Consider the following 6,000-nt stretch of genomic DNA (forward strand, 5'->3'; position numbering starts at 1 on the left):
GGAATACAGTAGTATATTGACATAACTGAAATATTTCAACCAGTAATGTCTAATGTATCTCATATTATATCAATATTCTCAGCATACAAGACTACCATCTCATTGAACACAAAAAGGGGATGGAATGTAAAGATTTTATTGATATATTCCTTGACATTTTCAATAAGCTTGAAAACAAATGGCCATCGCATTTAAAGGTATATATCACTTGAAAGTGGACATAAGGGTGAGGATTGGGTGTTTATTTCAGATTGATCAACGTGAAACAACATATTCCAAGTTCTTGTTTATGTAGCTCAATACATTACAAAAGATTGATAAATGTGTAAAATGTTTGTTCTTGTACGTACAATAACAAGCTTTATTTTTTTACACATTTTTAAAGCATTATGCGATGTATTGAGTTACAAACACATGCTCGGTCTATGTTGTTTCTCATTGATTTTCCAAGTAGGAAGCCATGATAAGATTGTTTTATAAATCAAAAATCAAAAATTATTACCCATTCCTCATCCATATGTCCACTTCAAGTATTAAAACATGTTAAGTTTGAAAAGTTAATTGAGATACTTTAGACATTCAATGATCATCTACAAAAGTTAAACTTTTATAATTGAAGACAGAAAATAGACTAACCATTCTGCTTTATCTGTACACTACATGTACAATTTGTGGATATTATCTGGTTAACACATAATACAGAACAGACAGTCTTGGGCACACTTTGTACCCCTTTGTATGTTCTCAGACTCTATACACGTCTGCTTTATGTGTTAACGAGAATCCAATCAGTTGTAAGTTAGTCTTTGAAGCAAATTGTAGCACACTTCAAATATGGCCAATTCATCAATACCTGTATTCTTTGCCAGGCATAATATTAAAATAATGGACATTTGAATAATTGTCATTCTTAATTTACCTTTCTTGAATGTACATTATTTTGTATGCAAATTATTAACATCATGTTGTCACATGTCCAGATGTGGATTTCAAGTGACAAGTGGGCAGGAGGTATTTAATTTGCATAAATTTAGATCAGGACCAATGAGTGAACAGACATTGTATCATGTGACTGTCTAGCTACCCTTTTATGAATGGAAAGCACAGACAGTATCCAATTAATGATTAATAACTGAAATATTTAGTTTTCAATATGGGCTGTGTGTTATTATATTCTGCATGTTTCAATTCAAGTTTACTAGTTTAGCCTTTTTGTATTTTGGCAGTTATTTTATAGTGTAGTTATGATTAAGAGTTTTAACGATTTTTTGCATTTTGTATGCAAGATTTTAATTTAATTGTTGCGTCAACCCAAAGTTTTGGAACCCAGAGATGGGTTTTTGGTAGAATACAGTATGCACAGCATGTATAATTAGATAGTTTTGCACCAGAGTTTTTTAGTAGAGATGCCTTGACCAACTCATGGTTTTGAGGGCCAAATATGTCACACCTGCTAAAGTGTTTATTTTAATATGTTTTATTTAGAACTGTATCTTTCACACAAGCTGGTACTTTAAATGACAGTTTTGCCAACTTTGCGATTCAGTGCTCAAACAAAGTTTTATTTTGCGTGATTGTGAACCAATTTGAGATCAGAAGCATTCATTTGCCAATTCTAACCTAATAAGTACTGTTTGAAATTCATATCTAATATTAAAACTACTTTCTTTGAGTCTCAAAATCCAGTCATGTTCTTACAGCATAGTAAGTCGCCACAAATCTGAAAATTGCCAAGTAAAGTGACAAATTTGCTGTATATCTCTGCTTGATATCTAGTAAATCTTATTCTTATTGTATAAGCATGATATTTTCCATTATTTAACTCGGAATATTGAAAGTCGACCACATAACTTGTCTGAATTTGCTGTAAATGTGTACCTGCTTGATGTCCATAAAACTGCTTCTATATCCTATTGTGTGCATTTTTCCTTATGAAAGTTTGAATTGTAGGAAATAATTATGAAGTAACTTACTTTATGCAAATTCGCTTTATCTGCTTGACATACAAAAATTGAAAAAACAAAACCAGAAGAGATTTTGCTATGCACATGCCTCACCAGTTAACAGTTGGTATTGTGTTACCAGATTATTGTAGTTATGGCGGTTGCCATACTTTATATTAAGCTAACGTTGATGTTGACGAAGTGATGTCGTCGTCAGAGAGAAGTTAACGTACTTAGGTTACTGGCACCAGCGTGACCTTCCTAAACCAAGAATCACACTGACCACTACATGAATTGTAATGTGTACCTGTGTACAATTCTGTATTCACTAATTTTTTTTCTCCAAACTTTCAGCAATTTTTTCTGAATGTGTGCTATCTTCTGATACTGTAATAGATTTATATCTCAGTATCTTTGGGTTGATGTACAGATCTCTGGAATCAGAACTGTTTTGTTAACATTCTATAGAGGATGTATTTTAGTATAAACTTGTGGTGGTTTCAATAATGTTGAAATAGGTTATGTTGGAGTGATTCACAACAGTCTGATTTTTAAAAAAAAGAGAAATAATTACTTGAGTGGTTGCAAGCTGCATGTAAGTAGTAAAAGTATTATAATGACCATCAGCTGAAATAAAATGTCATATATGGTAGAGAAAATATGCCATCAAAAATGTTGTCTCTGTGTTATTCATCATAACACTCTTCTGCCTTGATAGAAAATATGCCTTAAAAATTATTGTTGTCTCTATTTATCATTCCCACTGTGTTCTCCCATTCCCTAATATCAACACGTTTGAACACGTGGTTAATATAGGAATGGATAGTTCTTCAAGGTAGCTTTCCCGCAGAAGTTCCCATCACACTGGAGTGACACAATCAAACTTTTACATCATAATACCAAAGTAAAACGTTTTCTGTATGTACCACAGTCGTTTATAACCTCCATATCAAGTGTAAAAGTATGCTGTTTCATTTGCTAATACTGTAACATGCAATAACACCAAAGTATTGCATTATCGGTATATACCACAATCATTTATAGCATCCATATCAAGTGTAAAAGTGTACTGTTTCATTTGCTGATTTATACAACCCTTAACACCAAAGTAAAGCATTTTCTGTATGTACCACAATCGTTTATAGCATTCCTATATCAAGTACAACCCATCACACCAAAGTTAAGCGTTTTCTGTATGTACCACAATCATTATAGCACTCATATCAAATACAACCCATAACACCAAAGTAAAGCATTTTCTGTATGTACTGTACCACAATAGTTTATAGCATCTATATCAAGTGTAAAAGTATACTGTTTCAATTGCTAATTGACCACATTAGAAAGGCCACATGTGAGGCTTGTAAATAAACCAATTGAAGCAGCATACTTTTACACTTGATATGAATGGTATGTAAATGAGTGTAGCATCTATCCAAATATACTATATCCTAGTTTGTCTTCGTGGTCTTGGCACAGATGTTGGAGTCTCTCTCGCCGACATCTATATATGGTATAAGTCATTCTCCCGGCATTGATAAATCCCATCTCCGTTTCTCCATTATTTACATGTAATTTATCTTGCGCCAGAATGTTGGAACAAAAGGTTACATCATACATAATCATGTTATTTGGGGGGAAAATTAAATAGTATCGTCATGGGAACTTTGGACACTTTGGGGTCTCTGTCCGACATCTATGGTTTGGGTCATTCTCCCGGCATTGCCATTGATGAATCCCACCTCGCATCTTACATGTTATACGTATAGCGTGACATTTTAGGACATGTTTTATGCAGCAAGTTCTTTCTTTTTCTTAATATTTTATGTTACGCCAACTCGAGCAATTCAACCATTTAAATTTTGGTGAATGAGAATGAATAGTCTACAATGTGTCTCGGGGAAGAATTTCACGGAAAATTAAAGTTCTTAAATCCTCTCCAAACTTTGCCACATCATCATATGAAAACTTACTTCTGGTCCATTTGAAACAATAAAAGAAATTTGGGGTCCACCATCTTGTTTTCAGACAATTTACACAGTATCTGGTTTCGGTAGCCATATTGGATTCTAAATTGACTGTATTTTGACAACAATTTGAACTCTTTTTCAAAAGTGTACATGATGGACCCTGACTTTTTTTCGTGAGAATGGATTGGAGTTTTTCTTTTCTTTACTTTGGTGTTATGGGTTGTACTTGATATGGATGCTATAAACGATTGTGGTACATACAGAAAACACTTTACTTTGGTGTTATGGGTTGTACTTGATATGGATGCTATAACGATTGCGGTACATACAGAAAACACTTTACTTTGATGTTATGGGTTGTACTTGATATGGATGCTATAAACGATTGTGGTACATACAGAAAACACTTTACTTTGATGTTATGGGTTGTACTTGATATGGATGCTATAACGATTGTGGTACATACAGAAAATTTAGGTTCAAACACTTTATTTCCGAGGCGCATTTCACCTTAAAAATTAATCGGCTTCATTACTTAACTGATAGCACATTGCACATATTCAGATAACAACGAATCTACATTTGAAACTATATGCATATAGTTATGGCACAATTACGGCAAAATTTGACAACATATTTTTCAAGAATTGCCATAGGCGTAAACCTTTATTGATAATTATAACTGTTTGCAACGACAAAAATATTTTTTGAAATATGATTAAATCAGAAATGAGATTTAAATGACTAAATTGTCGTTATTTATAGGTGTGTGTAAGATCAATCCCTCCCGACTGAATTGCTGTCAGTCACGGGTTATCTTCAACGCGTGTATGGCATTATAGAGCTTTGAGATATCCATCATTTTCAATGCCAAAAATTACGATTCTGAATTACAAATAGAGATGTCGGTTATTTTGATGATAAACTTGACATTCCGCGACATGGTTTTTAGCATTGAGAGAAGTTTGTGCAATCATTATCAAAATATCCCAGGAATGCTATTCTGAATCAGTAAAGGCCATCAAAGATTGAGGATATCCATGTCCTAGTTAGATTTACAATGGAAGCCAGTTAAGTCGAAACAAATCGTCGTCTGCTCGACAAAAGTCAAATTCTAACATTGCTACATTTTATCGTCTGGCACGACAACAAATCTAATTCTAGCATTGCTACATTTTATCGTCTGGCTCCACAAAAGTCAAATTCTAATAATGCTACATTTTGTCGTCTGGCTCGACAAAAATCAAATTCTAATTTAATTGCTACATTTTATCGTCTGGCTCCACAAAAGTCAAATTCTAATAATGCTACATTTTATCGTCTGGCGCCACAAATTTGTTACTAACTAAAGATGCCATTTTGAATTTTAATGTAGAGTTTCAAATTATACACAATTATACAACACCACAGAATTGCGTAGATTCTACAAAAAAAGAGGAGGGGATGCATTTGCGAAGTTGTATCAAAAGACTAAAGTCGGGCTGTAGTTGGAACATTTTATATACAAATTATTGGTCATTGGATGAATTATGCTAAAACCATACTGTCGTTATCGTGTGAATAGAGCTGAGTATTTCCATACCTAGACGGTTATTGTCAACACAGTCGTGTATGTTTATTACATGAACAGACAACATTGTCCGACAGAAAATGTTTGCAGAGATATACTAAAATGTAATGATCTCCATTTGCGTTTCTTTCTGCATCTTGTCAAAAAAATCACATAACCAAGCAAGAACAACACATCTGTATCATTAATTTTGAACAAAGTAGATGTTATAAACATAAAATAATTAGATGCCAAATACGACAGGGTCGGCCTGTGTTTATTGCCATAGTAACACTCACAAAATCTTTATAACATTCAATTTATCGGTGTATTACGACACATTTGACGTCCCTCTATAGGTGGGTAATTGAAATGTCATGTAACTTAACCAATCATGTTTTTTTTAATTCACTTTCTTTACAGTTCTACAAATTCCATTTACGTTATCTTGTTTGCCGAATCGTAACTTCAATATCACATTGTGAGTAAAATACGATGCTTACTGATTTTACATCACCGAGCCAGCGGGATCGAGTAA

Source organism: Glandiceps talaboti, chromosome 11, assembly GCF_964340395.1.
Source record: "Glandiceps talaboti chromosome 11, keGlaTala1.1, whole genome shotgun sequence".
Classification (NCBI taxonomy): domain Eukaryota; kingdom Metazoa; phylum Hemichordata; class Enteropneusta; family Spengelidae; genus Glandiceps; species Glandiceps talaboti.